The sequence below is a fragment of the Miscanthus floridulus genome, chromosome 8, assembly GCF_019320115.1.
Source record: "Miscanthus floridulus cultivar M001 chromosome 8, ASM1932011v1, whole genome shotgun sequence".
In the NCBI taxonomy this organism is placed as follows: domain Eukaryota; kingdom Viridiplantae; phylum Streptophyta; class Magnoliopsida; order Poales; family Poaceae; genus Miscanthus; species Miscanthus floridulus.
In genome coordinates, this window is record NC_089587.1 from 13,090,981 (window position 1) to 13,110,450 (window position 19,470).

Genomic DNA, 19,470 nt, shown 5'->3' on the forward strand with positions numbered 1-19,470 from the left:
TCTCAAGCATGGACAGAAAGTCCCCTAAGGTGCTCATCACCAGCCATGGTTGAGACACCCTTCTATTTATAGCCCCACGGGCTAAACTAGCCGTTACCCCTTCACTGGGCATTTTTCGGGTTGACCGGACGCTCCGGTCATATCGACCGGACGCAGGACCTCAGTGTCCAGTCAACGGATGCTTGCCACGTGTCACCTCCGTTCAACCTCAGTCGCTTGATCTCAATGGTCAAGTGATGACCAGATGCACAGCTGCTCAAAGTGACCAGAACGCAGGACCCCAGCGTCCGGTCGTTTCCAGTAAGCTCCTAGAGCTGCTCAACCGTGATTGGATGCGTCCGGTCGGTCATGACTTAGATGCAACATCAGCGTCCGGTCCTTCTCCAACTTCTCTACATTGCCTATGTCACTGTATGTCAGCCTGACCGGACGCACCCTGCCAGCGTCCGGTCACTTTCAGTGCCAGCGTCCGGTCATGAGACCGAGACCGCACGCTCACAGCTGCCACTGACCAGATGTAGGACCCCAGCGTCCGGTCCACTCTGTGAGACCCTGTCTTTTCTATATAGGGCGCCGGTGGCACCGTCAGACTATCTGCACTCTATGGGCAGACACTCCATCGATGGAGTTTTGAACCCTTGTCTCTGTTCCTTCACTGAGTTGATCCACATCAACTCCAACTTCATCTCCTTTGTAAATGTGCCAACATCACAAAGTGTACACCACCATGTGTATGTGTGTTGACATTTTTACAATCATTTTCCAAAGGATTAGCCACTCAACTTGCCACACCACTCAATCCTAGCGACATGCAAAGTAAGATCACTCGAGTGGCACTAGATGACCGATATGCAAACAAGTTTGCTCCTCTTGATAGTACGGCCATCTATCCTAAACCCAGTCATCAACTTCTTTACACACCTATGACCGGTGAAATAAAATGCCCTAGGTTATACCTTTGCCTTGCGCATTCTATTCCATCTCCTCCAATGTCGATGCAACACATGCACCAACACGTTCAATAATGATATGATCCACTTCATATCATCACGTGATCATATTGGTTCATCGATCTTGACTTCACTTGCTTTTCACCGTTGCCTTCGTCCATCGGTGCCAAGTCTTGCTTAAGCTTCACCGCCACGCGGTACATTGCTCCAAAGCCTCCAACGTGCCCTTCACGCTTGCAACCGGTCCATCAAGCCAAGTCATGTCTTGATCTTCTCCACCTTGATCACATGACTCAATGTCATGTCTCATTTGCAATGAGCTCCTTCATCATCACATGTGTGAGCTTTGCAACATCTTCAAGCTATTTTCGCCTTCATGGCATATGTTGCTCACACACATGTACATGTGGACTACCTGTGTATCTCACATAAACACAATTAGTTCACCTAGGTTGTCACTCAATTACCAAAACCACACAAGGACCTTTCAGTTTCCATCACTCCACGAAATCCACCGAGGCGTCTTCAAGCCGTAGTGACACAAAAGTGGTGGCTGGTATGCGTAGGGGTGGTTCTTGACACGGCACGGGATGGGCGGCTCCCTCCCGCTGTAGCCTCCTCCGCTAGAAGCTGGTGTTCTTCTCACGATGGCGCCCTAGGATGGTGCCGACCACTGGGAGGAGTTGGAGCTAGATGTAGTCATAGAGCAGTCAGGGTTCAAAGTGTTGCACACTCTGAGTGAAGAGGTCGGCCCAGGTCTTTTTTCTACGCTTTTGCCTCCCGCCAAGGCGCAAAAACATCCTTGAAAACCCTCCCACTCCCGCCAAGATGAAATGTTGTGTCACCGGCGGTTCAGGGTACTATCCGCCTGTAGAAGAAGGCCTGTTTTGGATCCTCTGTGCTTACTTAGAGGTGTACACGTGGACCATAATCAAGACCAACTGACTCAATTAATAGTTCAACCGAAGTAATAGTTCAACGATTGTGCAGTACTCATACATACTAATTCAGAGGTTTCATCAGTACATATAAACTTCATTAACATAAAAGCTTCACAAATTCTAAGACTTAATGTCGGATGGGTAGGCAGTTGCTAAGGTACTCAATTGGTTGATGCGGTCCCGAAAGCCAGAGGTAGTGAACTGTAGCGAAGATGACAGCATCTCCGTCCACGGACATGTTATGTCTATAAAGTATGTCTACTTCCTGTTCAGTCCTGCAAAGCACAAAAATCTCTCCACAAACAGGATCTTGAACAATTCTTGTCAATTTTTGTGATCCGAGAAGGTGACGAACAACGGCATCAACAATCATCAGTCAGTCTGGGTGAATGCTCCGTCCCCAAGCAGCAAACAACATCATCTGGGGTCCTGATGCCACCCCTAACCGTCAAAACGCAAGGTTGCTCGCATTGAAATGGCTTCTTCCGAAGTAAGACATCTCTTGCAATGAAGAAATTCCTAATATGAACAAAACTGATACCGAACCTAAAACCAATTGGAACCAAATGCAAACAGGGGGTGACCAAATCCATCTAACCTTCACGGGGCGTTGTCCACAACGACAATGCAAGGTGCTCGAGACAGGGCAAGTACAGGCGATGGGTCAAAATGAAGATGAAGCAACGGGTGGGGAGACTGAAGATAAAACGGCAACATGTGGGGAGAACTAATGGATTCATATTGAGGTTTTTTAGTTGGTCGAATCAGCCGCCAAGGCGCCGACAGGACCCGATGGGAGTTGGGAATGGGCCGGGCGCTTCTAGGTTTGTTGCCAAATGGATGGTCTAGATTGATCGGCAGCGAGAACGGACGACACGGGATAAGTTAAACAGTGTTCGTATTAAGCCAACCATTGCCACGCTAATCCAATGCTATAATACAGCGATTGTCAGCGGCTAAACTGCTTTTAGATTCTCCTACAAACAACTGCAACCGTACATGATAGTTTTTCCCTTTTCATTCACAAATATACAGAAAAATTAAAAAACATTCGTCGATAGATCAAATCCGTGCACTGGAATTTTAAAAGTAGTATTGGAAAGAACTTGCTTTGCATTTCATATAAAAATGTGGTATTGAAGAGATCAAATCTGTGCGAATAGAATTTTTTCATTGATTGATTATATATATCTAACATATAGATACAATTTAGACGAGTATATGATTGTACTTGTCCGTAAGCATAATAACTAACCTAAACTATTAAAACTATTTATACTAACTATAAACTACTTAATCTAAATATATGATCCTTGCCTCGCTCACTTGGGAGGAGGTGAGGCGAAGTTAAAGTCGGAGTCAGTCGAAGTCGTCATCGTCGTCTTCGGCGTCAGCGTCGGCGTCGGCATTGGCGTCGTCCTCGTCCTCATCCTCCTCGTCCTCCTCCTCCAGGTCCTCCTTCTCGGAGCTCCACGGAGGACTATAATCGGACATTCCGTCGTCGGAGGAGACGTTCTCCTCGTAGGAGTGATGGGATGGCAATTCGTCCTGGACGACGAGCTGCTTGGAAACTTAATGGGGTTGTCCGACATTTTCTTTGTAGATTGGAAGCGAAGGAGATGATGGATGAAGAAGAGGGGTCGTTTCAGAGGGCACCATGCTTGAAGTATATGTACAACAGTGGGTATGCGGCTCTTAGGCTTCAGGCGACGGAAGTAATGGTGATTTGACGGCCTTGGAAGTTGAGGTAATTCAACACTCATGCCGAATTTACCGCCGGTTGACCAAACGCTACTTTAGGGTCGGCGGGCAAAATGCGTATCTCAGTCAGCTCGGATTTTTATGCGATGGAGGAAATGCAACCCCAATACCACTGCTGCATCTATGGTTAACCCGTCGGTGGTAAAGTTTGAACTGCCGGTTTCAGTCGTAGGAGGCCTTTTTATCGTTCCAACCGATGTGCAAGTATCATACCGTTGCTTTTATCGCGGCAGTGAAAATGGTGACAGTGAAAAATCAATCTGTACTGTGCTTCTTCTGGCTCGCGCTCTACCGTCGTTTATGGACCGCCGAACGGTGCAAGAGGCATGGTCTGCAGGATGAGGATGCCTACGTCCTTTGTGGACAGGCACCAGAGACAAGCGATCACCTATTTCTGGGTTGCGTGCTCGCTAGAGAACTCTGGTTCTCCTTGCTAGCTCCGGTGGCCTAACGGCGCTGGTGCCTAAAGGCGCGGCGGCAGCGGCTGTGGCTGGACAATGGGGCACGGCCACCGTTCGACTCCCTGATGTTGCTCATCTCATGGTCCATCTGGAAGGAGCAGAACGACAAGACTTTCTCTAGGGCGGTGGCAGGAACCCAAGAACTTTTCAGGAAGGTTGTGCAGGAAGCTAAAGATTGGGTGCAGGCAGGCTTCAAAACGCTTGCTGTCGTCTGCCCGATTTGGTCGCAAAACACCGTTGTCATGTAATAAGCCAGCTGCTGCTCCAGTAGTTAGGTTCTTGCGTTGATTTATGAGGGCTACTCGCCAACGTGATCGCACTTTGTTATTTGAACAAACTAATTTCCTCTTAATGAAAAACGGGTGAACGGCCCGATCGCAAAAAAAAAAAAAAACAGTATGTCAAGCGAAGGTCACCTTCTTACCAGGAGCGATGTACCGTGCAGACTCCTCCACCGCCACCGCCCCCGTGCCGCCGGAGCACGACGCGCCGCGGCTGAGGAACTTGGCTAGGCCAAAGTCGGTGACGTGCGCTTCCATGGCCGAGTCCAGTAGGATGTTGTTGCACTTGACGTCGCGGTGCAGGATCCACGGCGACCACTCGTGGTGCAGGTAGCATAGCGCGCGCCGCCTCGGTGGCGACGCGGTGCCTGGCGGCCCAGCCCAGGAGGAGCCGGCCGCTGTCGTCGTGCAGGACCGTGCCCAGCGACCCCATGGGCATGTACTCGTACAGGAGCAGGTTGGCCTCCGCGCTGGACGCGAAGCCAAGCAGCCGCACGACGTTGCGGTGCCGGATGCCGCCGAGCGTGGTCACCACGGCCCGAAAGCCGTGGTTGCGGCGGCCGAGGCCCGGGAGGCGCTTGACCGCCACCTCCGCCCCGCCCCGCGTCACGCAGCGATACACGGTGCCGGCTCGTCCTCTGCTGATGATGTTCTCCTCCCTGAGGCACCCGAGCATGTTGTCCATTTCCAAGTCCAGGCTCTGGAACCGTGCCATCTTCCATGCCGCAGGCCACTGCTGCTTCACCATCTCCCGCCACGCCCTGCGCCACAACCTTAGTCTGAGGCACATAATCACCACCGTACCATGGCACTTCGCCATCTTCCGCCACATCCTGCACCCCAACCTTAGTCCGAGGCACACAGTCACCACCATGGCGCTGGCAGTCGGCACGAGCCACAGCAGCGTCTAAGCCTGGGCAAAATACCCAATACCCATTACCCGTACTCGAATTATCCGAACCCGGACCCGAATTACCCGAACCTGAGGTACTCGATCCCAAATTCGGATAGCGATTTTGATTACCCGAAATTAGTTTGGGTAATTCGGGTAATATCCTCCGGTACCCAAACTACCCGAACTACCCAAAGATTTGTTTTTGTCTTTGTATTTATCATGTGTTGTTAGCCGAACCATTTAACTTATCACTTTATTAGAATATAATTCTCTCTATTTGAATGAGTGACTGTAATATATTATTCTCTACAAATTGCTATTGAAATTCTATACAAATTGCTGTTGAAATTATGTATAGATCGCTACTGAAATTTAGTGTAGTTTGTTGTTTTCTGTAAATTTGGGTATATCGGGTAATACCCGAACCCGAACCCGAAGTATCGGGTACTCGAATTTGCGGGTAGTGTTTTTTCGGGGGTAATATCAGGTAGCAATTTTCATTACCCGAATTTTGAATTACCCAAATTACCCGACCCGAAAAAATCGGGTAATCCGAACGCCCAGGCTTACCAGCGTCCTCGTCTTGACACGGCGTGAACGCTGCAACGACAGAGGATTCGGTTAGGGAGTTGTTCTTCTCATTTCAGACATAGTAGCCCCATTCCAAACAGAATACAACGGCTTATATTTTTTTTTGAGAAAGGGTTGGATTTTATTGATACAGAACGCTTACAACCAAGCCCCTGACCGGGTACCCCTAAAAGAAAATAAAATTACACATGAGTCCATTACAGGAGCATCCAGTGCCCGTCGCCAACGCCGACCGTCCCTGCCGCAGCCTTGTCCTCCTCCATCTCCTGCAATGAAGAAGATCCATAATGAAGCTTCCGGCCGATTCCCGATTCGACGACGAGTCTTGAAATTTGAAGCCCATCAGCAGCACACCGTGCTGTTTAACCGTTGAACGCCCGGGCAACCCCCACGTTCACTGTAAACAGACGCCAGTAGCATCACCGGCAAGCTCCAGCCAACAAGCAACAATCCCACAAATGGGATCCAAGAACACCAGCCCGCGTACAGGAGCAAGTGGAGCCATAACCTCCAAGGGAAATCTCCTTGGAGCAACAAAATCCCGGTGAAAACGCCACCGGTAAAAGCACCAAGTCTCTTTCGAACAACAGACATGTTGTAGGTCACGGATTGGGTGTCGCCATTGACGAGAAGGCCACAGACAACCTAAAGAAGCACACAGAAGATTCGAGCACCGACGCAGAAGAAGGAAACGAAGAAAAAATCATCGATGCCAAACCTCCTGCAGATGATACTGTCGCTGTGGTCCTCCCTGCCCACAGACCACCACCGGAATCCGCCCACCATCAACATGGCCGACGCCGGAGAAGCTCAGGAAAGACTCCAACCCTAACCCTAACCTACACAAACATAAGCTAAAAAGGCAGGGTATATACATCGGCCATCGATTCCGCAACTCCTCCCCATCCCGGCGCCAAAGTGACCACCGAAGACGAGAAGGAATCGACGCCGGAAGTTGGAAATCGTCTGGGATTCGCCGATCTACTGTAGCTTGGGGAAAGAAGAATGTGGAAGAGACGCTTGCGGTTTCCTGAGCTTCACCCAAATACAACGGCTTAGGCTGTGTTTAGTTCGCGAAATGAAAATTTTTGGATGTCACATCGGATGTTTCGGGGATAGTCGGAAGGGGGTTTTTGGATACTAATAAAAAAAACTAATTACATAGCTCGCCTGGAAACTGCGAGACGAATTTATTAAGCCTAACTAATCCATCATTAGCGCATGTTAGTTACTGTAGCACTTGTGGCTAATCATGGACTAATTAGTCTTAAAACATTCGTCTCGCGATTTCCAACCAAACTATGTAACTAGTTTTTTTTCGTCTATATTTAATACTTTATGCATGTGCCGTAAGATTCGATGTGACAGTTTGGAGCGAAAATTTTTTGGAACTAAACCAGGCCTTATATGGAAGCCCAACAACTCCACTTACTTCCACCTTGAAACAGGCCAACTCCCTTCCACGCTCCCCTGCATCAGCCACTGGTTGTGTTGCCAGATCCGGATCGAGTTTCAAACTAATCACGTTTTTATTTTTTGAATTCGAGACATGGGCCTCCCCTGGGCCTTACAGCTTCTAGTGCTTCAACAACCATGGGCCGAGCCCCTACGCCTAACAGGCCAAGCCCAACAACTCCACTCACTTCCACCTTGAAACAGCCCAACTCCCTTCCACGCTCCCCTGCATCAGCCACTGGTTGTGTTGCCAGATCCGGATCGAGTTTCAAACTAATCACGTTTTTATTTTTTGAATTCGAGACATGGGCCTCCCCTGGGCCTTACAGCTTCTAGTGCTTCCTCAGTTTGAAGGCCCGCTTCAACAGCTTGAACACGACTGTCGACGATGGTTGCCCTGATGGCATTGCTGAAGGCTGATGGGAAAACTATATTTTGCCTTTCTGAATTATTGTTGTAGTCTAGTTTTTCTCCTCGAACTATGTAAAATCGTTCAAGTTACCTCACTGTACTAGTTTGGAGTGGTTTTGAAGGTGATTTTATATCTTTTTAATTAAAAAAAACGATAAATATTTGACAAGGATTCTAAACCCTAGAAATGGCTCTAAGATTTAAAATTTTCAAAAAATCTAGAGATAGATTGAGATATGAGAAATTCAAATAAAATATTTAGAGCTCATGAAAATATCACTAGATTCTTAAAAAATTGATTAGCTCTAGGAAAATGAAAAAAATATCCCAAAAAATTGAAAAATCCTCGAAACATTCTAATTGATATGTCAATATGTTTTGAAAATGTTTTGCAACAAAAAACTTAATACGCAACCAACACGAAATGCATAGCATGAATGCATTCACAATTAATCTGTGTTGCATTCATGTTCGTTGCATCTAATATTTTTGACATGAAAAGTTTTTAAAACATGTTTATACATTGATTACATTATTTTGGAAATTACGGTATCGGATGTTGGATATCCGAACTCGGATACGGACAGATCTCAATCTCTCTAAACGGATTCGATTTCAAATACGGTCGGAAAATATCCGTATTGTTTTCATCCCTAATGAAGAGGAACCTGAACTAGCAAACCGAGCGGAGTACTAGTAGCGTTGGAACAATAATTGGCGTGGTCCCGATCCCAACGCCCAAGACCCAAAGGTTGGCCGTGGACGGCCTGTCGCCGCCTCGCCGGTCGCCGACTGCACCGCCGGGAGCTCACAGTCCTTGACTCCCTGTGCTTTGTCACGTTCGTTTGAATATGCCTACGTGGACCAGTAGGTTCTGTCACCGGAGTTTTCTGCTTTGGCCTGTCTTCCGTCAGAATTTTTTACTTTTTAACCTTTTTTTTAAGTTTTTCACAAATACACCCTTGAAGTAAAGATTTCAGAATATGAACTCTTAACTCAACGACATCGATGCTGGCGCCGAGCTAACACGTCTCGGCGCCAGCGTCCCTGACGCCGAGCTCTTGGGCTCGAGACCAACGTGGAGGTGACATGGCAGGGCCCTGGCGCCGAGCTCGGCGTCATAGATCGCCGAGCTCGGCGCCGTAGATCTTGACGCCGAGCGACTTGGCGCGGAGCCTTTATTACGTATGGGGCCCACCCCTCTCTTCCTCTCTTCCTCTCCCTCTCCCTCTCCCTCTCCCTCTCCCTCCGGAGCCAACGTGGCTGCCCCACATGCCCCGAGGCCGCGCAGGAGCGCCGCGCCCCGCGCCGGTGCCCTCGCCCGACCGCGCCGCGCCGCGCCCAGCGGCCCTGCGCCTACGCCCTCGCCTCGCCGCACATTAAGAGGCCTCCATTCCTCCTCTCAAGCTATAAATAACCCCTCACCCCCTCTCATTCACACACAAAACAAGGAAGAAGAGCACTCCTCAGTATTTTCTTTCGTTGCAGTACCAATGTCTGGAGGGTCGTCCAGATGGAGAAGAAATGAGAAGGGAACAACCATTAGGTGGGAGGGTCCTCTTGGTCTTGATTTCTTTGAGGAAGCTCTTTATGAGAGGTTTCCAGTTGAGAGCAAAAGCGATTTCACCAAAGAGGCATCACTGAGAGGATACGATGAACAGAAAGAAGAGTGGCCAAAATGCATGTATGGTGAGGACTGCCTAGTGCAGATGTTCACCGAGGGAATAGATGGAGGCCGCCGTTTCTTCAAATGCCCGCGAGCATGGGTACTTGCTATTAGTATTTGTTTCTTCAATACGTTCCTCGTCTATACAACTTACATGACATGCTTATTGCAGTCTTCCTTGGCCAAAGAAAATTATGGGTTCACTAGGTGGGTCGATCCTAGACCTATTTATCCACATGCGGAGTACATCTACTACCGCAGGACCGTATCTTTGATTTAGAAAGAGAAGTTAGCAGTGGTTACAAGGACGACGGACAGGACGACAACAACGGTGCGGATTCACATGAGGCACTCTGCAATGATACATATTGCACCTGCCCTAATCACAGGAACAAGGGGCCTCCGCCACCACCCCCCGCCGCCACCATCATCAACAATGGGAGGCTACTTTGGAGAAGGTGCAACACAATTTGCTATGTGGCTACACTATTGGGACCACTTTATCTTATTCACATGGCACATCTATGTGTTTGTTGTTTGGTTTAATTACCTAAGGCATGTTAGGTTTAGTCGAAGGAATTCTGTACCCTAGTTCGCTACATGATCTCACATGCCATTTCATGTGTTTTGTGTGTTGAAAAGGCTCAAATCTAGTACACAGATTAAATGTAAATTTATTAGAACGTGTATAGTACAATCGTATCATACAGACTTGGGTCGGGACTCCCGACTTGGATCGAGACTTCTGACTGTGGGAAGTTCTGACTCACATCGGGACTTCCGACGGCCACAATCACTGCGCAGGCTAAGTGACTGGGCGTCAAGACTTCCGGCATGAGTCGTGACTTCCGACTGTCGGGAGTTTCGGCTTACGTCGGGACTTCCGACACCAATAGTCACTGAAAAATATTATACGTGCTCGTGGAGTGCTAGAGTGTCTCTCTTTTGATTTTATTTTTATGCTTGAGCATTATATCTTCCTCAGACCAACTAAGTTTGCATCCCTCTTTTATAGTGCAGCGGATCCTAAACTCAAAAACAAAAAAAAATCATTAGAGAGCGCATAATGAGTAATAGCTGCGACATATCTCATTAAGATCACATTAGTCCCTAATTTTGATGTCATCAATACACCAAAACCCACATAGGGGGTAAATGCAATTTTAAATCCTCAGTCTGAAATATACTGAGTAAGCAACTCATCATCCGAGTATCAGTCCTCTACCACAACCCTGTTGCTGTGGCTAGACTCACATGCGTTGCTCTGACCTACCTGTCGCCTGTAGTAAGCTGCCTTCGCTTCATCTGCGGCCGCTGCAGCCCGAGTGAAGAACGCGTCGTCATCCTCCTCCGCCTGTAAGCCCACCTCTGCTAGAGCGAAGAGCTCGCTCAGTCTGCCAGTGTCGTCCTTAGCCTCCTCCGTCTGCAAGCCCGCCTCTGCTAGAGCGATGAGCTCGTTCAGTCTGCCAGTATCGTCCTCTTCTCAGTAGCACGGAGCCGGAGAAGCTCGAAATCGTGGCTCCACCGGCTCCTCCTCTTCTCAGTTCATTTTCTGCCTCGAAATCCAAAATGGCTCTGTGCTACAGTACTGCTACAGTAATTTCACAGGGGGCGAGAGCCCCTAGGAGCTATGCCAAACACAGCATGAGGAATATCTACTTGATTCCGTCCACACCCCACCCTACCAAACTAGGTCTATCAATCTGTCCTATTACCTCCTAGATCTAGTCATCTATTGGCTAGTTGTTTATCTTTTTTTCTAAGAAAAGAATGGCTAGTCTTTAGGACTGTACTCTCTTAGCCCTAAATTATAAGTCATTTTAACTTTTTGGAGATTCAAATCTCCTCAAGTTAACCAAATTTATATAATAAAATAATAATATTTATGATACTAAATAAATATTGTTAAATTCTTTATTAATTATATTTTTATAGTCTATCTATTCGATGTCGTAAATCTTTGTAATCCTCTTTATAATTTTGAATCAAATTTGAAATATTTTGACTCTGAAAAATTAAAACGACTTATAATTTATAATGGAGGGGGTATTTAGTACGTGGGCGCGGCACAGAAGATGACTTGTCGGAGTCTTCATTAATGTATTTAAGTATGTGGGGCGGGGCAAAGTCGCACAGAAGATGACTAATCGATCGGAGTCCTGGAGTAGTTAGCTTGTTGGGCAGAAGATGACATGTCTACCCATGAACCTGACATAAACAAGGAACATCCTTGGTGAAGCTATTATGCCCGGAGACTGCTCCGGTTTTAGAGTTCCATAGGCTTAGCTGCTTATCCCAGGCAATGGCGTTCAGAATCATCATAAGCGTCATCAACAGCGACAAAATCCTCAACCCCATCGTCATTCAATTCGTCGTCGCCGTCACTACACTGCTCATGGCGATACGATTTGGGTTGGATGCTTTGCGGCACCGCTCAAGAAGCGAAGCCATGAAGATGACTCTGATCATCATGGACGCAGTAACCCAAGCAATGATCATATACAGCCTTGGGATCATGCAACGGCCCTCGGGTACGAACAGCTACTACCAGGTGTGGGCTGTGCTGCTGGTCACCCTCCGTTACAGCGTGCAGATAGGCCGGCCGGCCGGCCGGCATCTCGCTGAAGCAAACCCCGTTGGTAGATCTCATGTCCTCTTTCTGGGCAGCCAACATCCTTCGCTCCCAGGTCATGAAGATCCTGAAGGTAACTGGTTGGCTACTTTGGTCAGTAAACTCTTTACGCATCATCCATGGTTTTCTCTCGTCGGAGTTTGCCAACGACAGCCACAGAGAGCATATGAGGCTATTGGCCGACTACATGCGTCATGAGCATAGAGTGGGTGGACATGGTGACCAGAGGCCTGACCCTAGCACAATGAGGGGGTACAGATACTTGGTGTTGGGAGAATCCAAGAAACAGAAGATGAAGAAAGAAGCTGGCACTGGCACATGCACACAAGCAAGCAGAGATATGGTGGACGATATGAAGGAGGAAACTGAGAATACCAGGAGGCTCGTGCTGGCGTTGAGAGTTGAGACATGAGGACAAGAAGATCGTGACACTTGAGAAGATCTGGAGAGGGAGTTCCGATGTCGTCCTTGACTGAGGAGCTCAAGGACCTCTGCCTCTCCTTTGCACTGTACAAGCTCCTTCGCAGGCGCTTCTTCAACTTCAGCATCCACGAGGCCAAGTTGGAAAGGACAAGACGGCTGGTCCTTGAGGGGATCCTTGGTGGTGAGTCCAGCAACGCCAAGTCTCGGAGGGCGTTCCGCGTCAGCGAGGCCGAGGTAGCTTTCCTCAACTACTTCTTCAACATCAGGCATGCCATAATTTTTGCCAACGGCTTTCCAATCACTCGACTCGTGCTATCGACCGTCCTGTTAGGAGGCATCGCAGGCATGGCGGTTGCCATTCATAGCTTTTCTAAGGTTGCTAAGGTGGACGAGCTCGGCAGTGTTGATCATGGAGTGGTTTTCACATGGGTTTTCCTGTCGTTTCTTGGAGTCAGAGATATGGGAGATCACTACGTACGTGTTCTCAGACTGGACCAAGATACTAGTGCTGTGCAAGTACGTGGAGAAGCCATGGTGGCTTCGAGACTGGGCAGCCAAGGCTCTTGTGCGGAAGCTCTCTCTGTGTGGCCAAGATGGCACGGAAAGATCGGCCAGTGCAACCTCCTCTTCCCTACGTCCTTCCTCTGCAGAGGACGACGTTCTATGTACCTGGTCGATCTGTCAGACCAAGTGAAACGTTCTGTGATCGACTGTCTCAGCGACTGCTTGGAGATGCGGCGGCTGGACAACTACGTGGGGCGCGCAATGGAATCCTTGGGGCAGAACGCAACTGACGGATTTCGCGCTATCGTCGGCGGAGCGGGTGAAGGAGTGGAGGGCGACGTGCAAACTCTGCTGGTTTGGCACATCGCTACATGCTACTGCGAGATCGCTTTCGGTGAAAGAAGAAATGTCAGAGTTAGCAGGTTGTCTAGCGCGCGAGCCACTAGTGGAGGCCCACGCTACGAGACGACGCCGTGCGAGACATGACACAGGTCAGCAGTGCCTCATAAGACTGCCGTAAAGGAAATCTACTCGGATATGCTAAATTCCTGTAATATATGTAACTTTCTATCTTATAAAATCGATTAGGATAGAAACAACCGATCTATAACCATACCCCTGAGCTATATAAGGCAGGGTAGGGACCCTCTCGTTTTTTATCTCATATCTCATAATACAATCCACAAAGACACAACACGTAGGAGTATTACGTCAAGCTGAATAGCATGAACGTGTCTAAAAGCTGTCTCTTACGTTCTGTGCCACCATCCGGTTCCCTCACGCGCACCTCCACCGATTCATCTACTACCGTGGGCATACCCCTCGATAGATTGCCGGCCGTATTTTGTCGACAGTGGCGCGCCAAGTAGGGGGTGGGGTGCGTGCTGAATTCTTGGCATACCAGATGGTCACCGTCCCAAGCTCCATGGCCTTCCCGAGCCGGGCCAGATATTCATGGTCGGATCCATGACCTGGGTCATCGGCCCCGACGGCAACCGAGAGATCATGGAGGCGGTGCAGGATCACCCTGCGCCGATCGCGCCAACGCCTGCAACGACATCTCCGATCCCGGCACCCCACCGCTGGGTTAGGAGATCCATCAAGCAATGATGATTTGATAGCATCTATTGATCGGGTCACTAGACCGCTTAGCGGAATGTCAGCTCCTCGTGGATTCGGTCCTAGATCAATCTAGAGCGAGCGACGAATTTCCCGTACTCCAAGATAACCAAGTCGCTGCAACCGAGCGTATATTTCATCTCGCCATCAGGGGGATAAGCTTCGCTATGTTCTCCGTCTACACTTCCGAGCATCCAATAATACCACTGAATATGAGGCGGCACTTCATGGTCTCCGTATAACTGTCAAGCTTGGGGTTAAACGCCTCTAGGTGCACGGCGACTCCATCACTCATGATCAATCAGCTCAACAAGGATTAGAATTGCACCAACGAGAAGATAGACGCTTACTGCGCCGCGATAAGAAAGTTAGAAGACAAGTTCTATGGTATCGAAGTACCACCATGTGGTCCAGGGCTGACAACCAAGCAGCCGATGAGCTGTCAAAGTTAGGGTCGACCTAGGCCAAAGTTCCAGCTAGAGTGTTCGTCCAGGACCTCGTGACGTTATCCATCAAGCAGGGGCAAGAAGGCGTTGAAGAAAAGCCACAATGCCGAGCCATTAGTCAGCAGCGGTCCCTGGCCCGAGCAGTGATTGGAGGGAACCTTTCATCAAATACCACACCACTGCAGACGTCCCAGCTAACAACACAGAGAGAGAACGCCTCACCTGCCGCAGCAAGCATTACGTCCTAGTTGAAGGAAAGTTACATCGCAATAACGCCAAGGGACAGCTACTCCAGATGTGTGTCTCCGTGGAAGAGGGCGAGAAGATACTCAAGGAGATCCATGCTGGCACTTGCGCCAATCACGCAGCCTCTAGAACACTGGTTGGCAAAGCCTTCCGAGCTGGTTTCTATTGGCCTTCAGCGGTTGCCGATGCTGAGGCATTCGTTCACCGGTGTGAGAATTGTCAGTTTTTTGCTAAGCAAATCCACGTCCCGGCTCAGGTCTTGCAAATGATTCCTACATCTTGGCCCTTCATATGCTGGGGACTAGATATGATCGGGCCCTTCAAGCCCACGCTAGGAGGTTTCTGCTGGGTCTATGTCTGCATCAACAAATTCTCTAAGTGGATCGAATACAAACCCCTGGTCCAAGCTACAACGAAGAAGGCAGCCGAGTTGCTTGATGACATCATTCACCAGTTTGGCCTACCGAACAACATCATCACCGACTTGGGGTCCATGTTTACCGGTGCCAATTTCTGGGACTTCTGCGAAGAGAGGTGCATCTTAGTTACGTATGTCTCGGTCGCGCACCCTAGGGCTAATGGACAAGTTGAGCGCGCCAATGGCATGATTCTCGATGCGTTAAAGAAGAGGCTCTACACGAACGAGCAGAAGCACCCCGACAAGTGGCTCAAGAAATTGCCAGCTGTGGTCTGGGGACTAAGGACCCTAGCCTAATTGCAACACTAGCGTCTCCCCATACTTCATGGTTTTTAGGCTCCGAGGTTGTTTTACCAGCCGGCATCGCTTTCCGAGCATCCAGAGTGGAGAACTACAATGAAGAAAACTCTGACCAAGCCTGGCTCGTTGAGTTGGACAGCCTAGAGGAGGAGCGCCTGGTTTCGTGTGTTTGGACAGCGAAGTACCTTGACAACATGTGAAGATACTACAACCACAACGTCAACGATCGATTCTTCGTGGTTGGAGACCTAGTGCTCTACAAGAAGCAGAAGACCGATGGGATGCATAGGCTATCTTCACCCTAGGGAGGGCCCCTTCATCGTCAAGGTGGTCACCCGACCAAGTTCCTATAGGCTATGTGACATGGATGAAAGAGATGTTCCAAATTCTTGGCACATTCAATCTTCTTAGGTGTTTCTACCATTGAAGGGTCTCCTTTCAAAGATATGTATTGTTCATATTCGAGTATTTAATAAAGTTTTTGTTCTAATGTTTCTCCATATTGTTACCTTCATGTTTTTTCTAAGCGATTATGTTTCTGCGTACAACATCTTAAAGATGACACGCCAACTATGTCTAAGGTAAATGCCTGAACAGACATGCTAACGCTCGTACGCCTCCAGAGACGACCCTATCTCTGACTTCTCCCTGCACGTGCATGAGCATCCGCCCTCTACGTCATGGGAGGTCGGCAGCGGTTCCTTGGCAATGCCCTATTCTTCCCACACGCGCATGGCCCCTGTGCCCTGCATTTCAGTTAGCAGGCTAGCTAGGCATGGGGACTCAGCTATACACTACTGCTCGGATGGTTTATATCAAATATAAACACAAACATATTGTAACAACAAATGTTCAACAAAAGCTACTAAACACTATTACACAATGATTCAACATGAGTTTTGTCTTATCTATGGGGCACTGCTCCCCCTTCACCAAACAGCTCGACGTCTTTGGCTAGCCTCTTCGCCGACTCTTCCGCATTGTCTTCTAGCCTAGCAATCTTCTCCGTGTTTGTGCCCTACGCATACCCTATCGCCACCCGTCGGAGGTCCACTGAAGGGTAGTGTGACCGTAGCTACTGCGAGTGCATGGATGACGGCTCTATGGGTAGTGCTACGTGCGAACTCCTTGAAGTCCACCCATGTTGTCTGGCAACGATCCACGATTGACCGGTACGGACCCGTCGCCGAGCAGCATGCCCCCTCGGGTTGCTCAAGACTGACGCAGCCTAGCACGGGCTGGATTCCCACAATCATCATCTCTAGCTTGTCATCATAGGTTTTCACTTGTTCCACAAGCACCCTGGAACTGCGCCTAGGCCTAGTGTTGATACTCTGCAAGCAAAATAGTCGTATGCTAAGCATGCGCTTAACGTCGCACAAGTCAAAATAGCCTGAAAAACACTCACGTCGAAGATCTTTAGTGATTTTCTCGACCTTCTCCTCTGCTTTCTCCTTCACCTCCTGAAGCTGGCTGAGGGCCTCCTAGGAAAGGCCGAGCTCCATCTCCAGGGCCGTGTATAATAGTCAGACATCTCACAATGCTGAATACCAGCAAAGTGAAATTCTGAGACCTACCTTTCTAGTCGATCAGTGCTATGGCTAAGCTTCTCAGCCATCGACTGGCCCTCCACCTCCATTTGCTAGCGCTCCTTCTCCAACACCAGAACCTTCACCTTCAAGGTCTGCCCTGCAGTGGCGCTCTTGGAGCCAGCGTGCCTAGAGGTCTTTCACTGATGCTTGCAGGCTCTTGTTCTCCTCTAGTACCGGAGTCATCTCCTCCAGCTACCGCCGGCGCTACTCGGACACCTTCATCACATTCTGTAGCAGGGCAAACGGATTAATAGACTGCTCTCTTTAAAGGACAAATAAGATCTCTTCAGGCTTACCTCAATATGGCTCATCATCGATGTCAGATCAGCCCTCAGCTTCTTTGTCTCCATGCTCGCCTCCCCCTCCTCAAGCATCTCAAACTCTTCGCCGTGTTGAATGACCGTGCGGATGAGTTGGGGAGGCGGGGTGGGCTCCCGCACTATCTCTTCGATCTCAATGGCAGCCACCGACAAAGGTACCCTCTTTGGCTACTTCCATGCTCAGACATAGTGTTCGAGCGCCACTTCCCACCATTGATGCCGCTACAGATGGTGCTTGTTTGGCAACCACGGGTGGACCTCACGCTGCACTGCTCGGCGCGTCCCCTGTAGGCTCTGTACTTGCTTCGACAAGGCCACTCAACATCGCCATAGCATCCCACGCCTCCTCTACACTAGGATTTCCCTCGTCATGCAATCCGCCACCAGGCAAGGTCAGTCCAGTTGTTGAGGGCTCCTCCATAGTAGTGGCGGTCGGCTCTGCAACCATCAGTTGCTCCACGATGGGGGCAACCGGCCCTTGCTTGTGCTTGCTCGACATGGGGAGCTACCAGCTCCTCTAGTGTGCCTTCCATCATCAGCAGCCAATGGCTATAGGACCTCCATCAACTCCGCACTACAACAAGCAAAAAAACTCGTCAAGAAGCAAACCACCGTACCGAAGGAATATGGCAAATAAATAATGCACTTACAACTGGGACTCCCGCTCCATAGCTCGGAACCAGTGTCCTCATCTAGAACCGATCTACCCAGCAGTCCGAACTACCCGGCACCTCCACCGCTGAAAGGGTCGAGATGGCGACTAGAGGGGGGGTGAATAGTCTTTTCTAAAACTTAATCTCATCGGCTAACCGAAACAAGTGCAGAATTATAACTATCGGTCTAGCCAAGACTACACCCCTCTATCTTTATTCACTAGCACCTTTCAAAGATACTAATTAGGAACAAAGGTGCCAGGCTAGCTAGAGCTCTTCCTAACCAATTCTAGAAGCAAGGTCACACAAACCTATGCCACTAGTACTTTAAGTGACAAGGGAGCTCCTATACATGCTAGTAAGCAAAAGCCATAAAGCCAACTAAGCTCACTAGCAATGCTCAATAACAAGGACAACCAATGCCAAATTAGAGAGCGTAATTACTTAGCTACACAAACTAAGCAATGTGACTAACAAGGTTATGCAAACCAAATTAGCCACGCAAGGGAGCTACTTCTATGCTACACAAGCAAGAAGGTAACTAGTAAGCTACACAAGCTAACTAATTACAAGAGCAACTACACAAGCTTAATATGTATAAAAGTAATTGCAAGCTTGTGTAATGGGGATGTAAACCAACAGGAAGAATAAGGTTGCACACGATGATTTTTCTCCCTGAGGTTCACGTGTTTGCCAACACGCTAGTCCCCGTTGTGTTGACCACTCACTTGGTGATTCGGCGGCTAATTGGCATCACCCGCCAAGCCTAAACGTCGGGCTCCGCAAGAACCTACCCCAAAAGTGAGGGTAGCTCAATGATACGCTTTACTAAGGTTGCTCTTCGTGGTTCCCATGGGGCGAGCACAATGCCCCTCACAAGCTCTTCTCTGGAGCACCGCACAAGCTTCTTGCGGGCTTCCACGGAGACCACCACCAAGCCGTCTAGGAGGTGGCAACCTCCAAGAGTAACAAGCACCACCGGCTTACAACTCGATCACCTAGTGCCACTCGATGCAATCGCACTAGAATCGCTCACTCACACAATCGGATGATCACTATCAAGTATGTGTGAGATGGAGGGCTCCTAAGCACTCTCAAGCATGGACACAAAGTCCCCTGAGGTGCTCAGCACCAGCCATGGTCGAAGGTCACTTCTATTTATAGCCCCAAGGGCTAAACTAGCCATTACCCCTTCACTGGGCAACTGTCGGGTCGACCGGATGCTCCGATCGTGTTGACCGAACGCTGGACCTCAGCGTCCGGTCGCCCGATGACAGCCACGTGTCACCTGCTTTCAACGGCATTCTTTTGATCTCAACGGTCATCTTCAGACCAGACGCAGCAGCTTCAACTGACTGAACGCTGGACCCTCAGCGTTCGGTCGTTTACAGTAAGGTACCGACCC

General features: G+C 49.1%; 1 pseudogene; it reads left to right on the top strand.

The window, feature by feature from the left end:
• Positions 1-11,714: 11,714 nt before the first annotated feature.
• On the top strand, positions 11,715-13,457 carry LOC136468580 (uncharacterized; annotated as a pseudogene).
• The last annotated feature ends 6,013 nt before the right edge of the window (positions 13,458-19,470 follow it).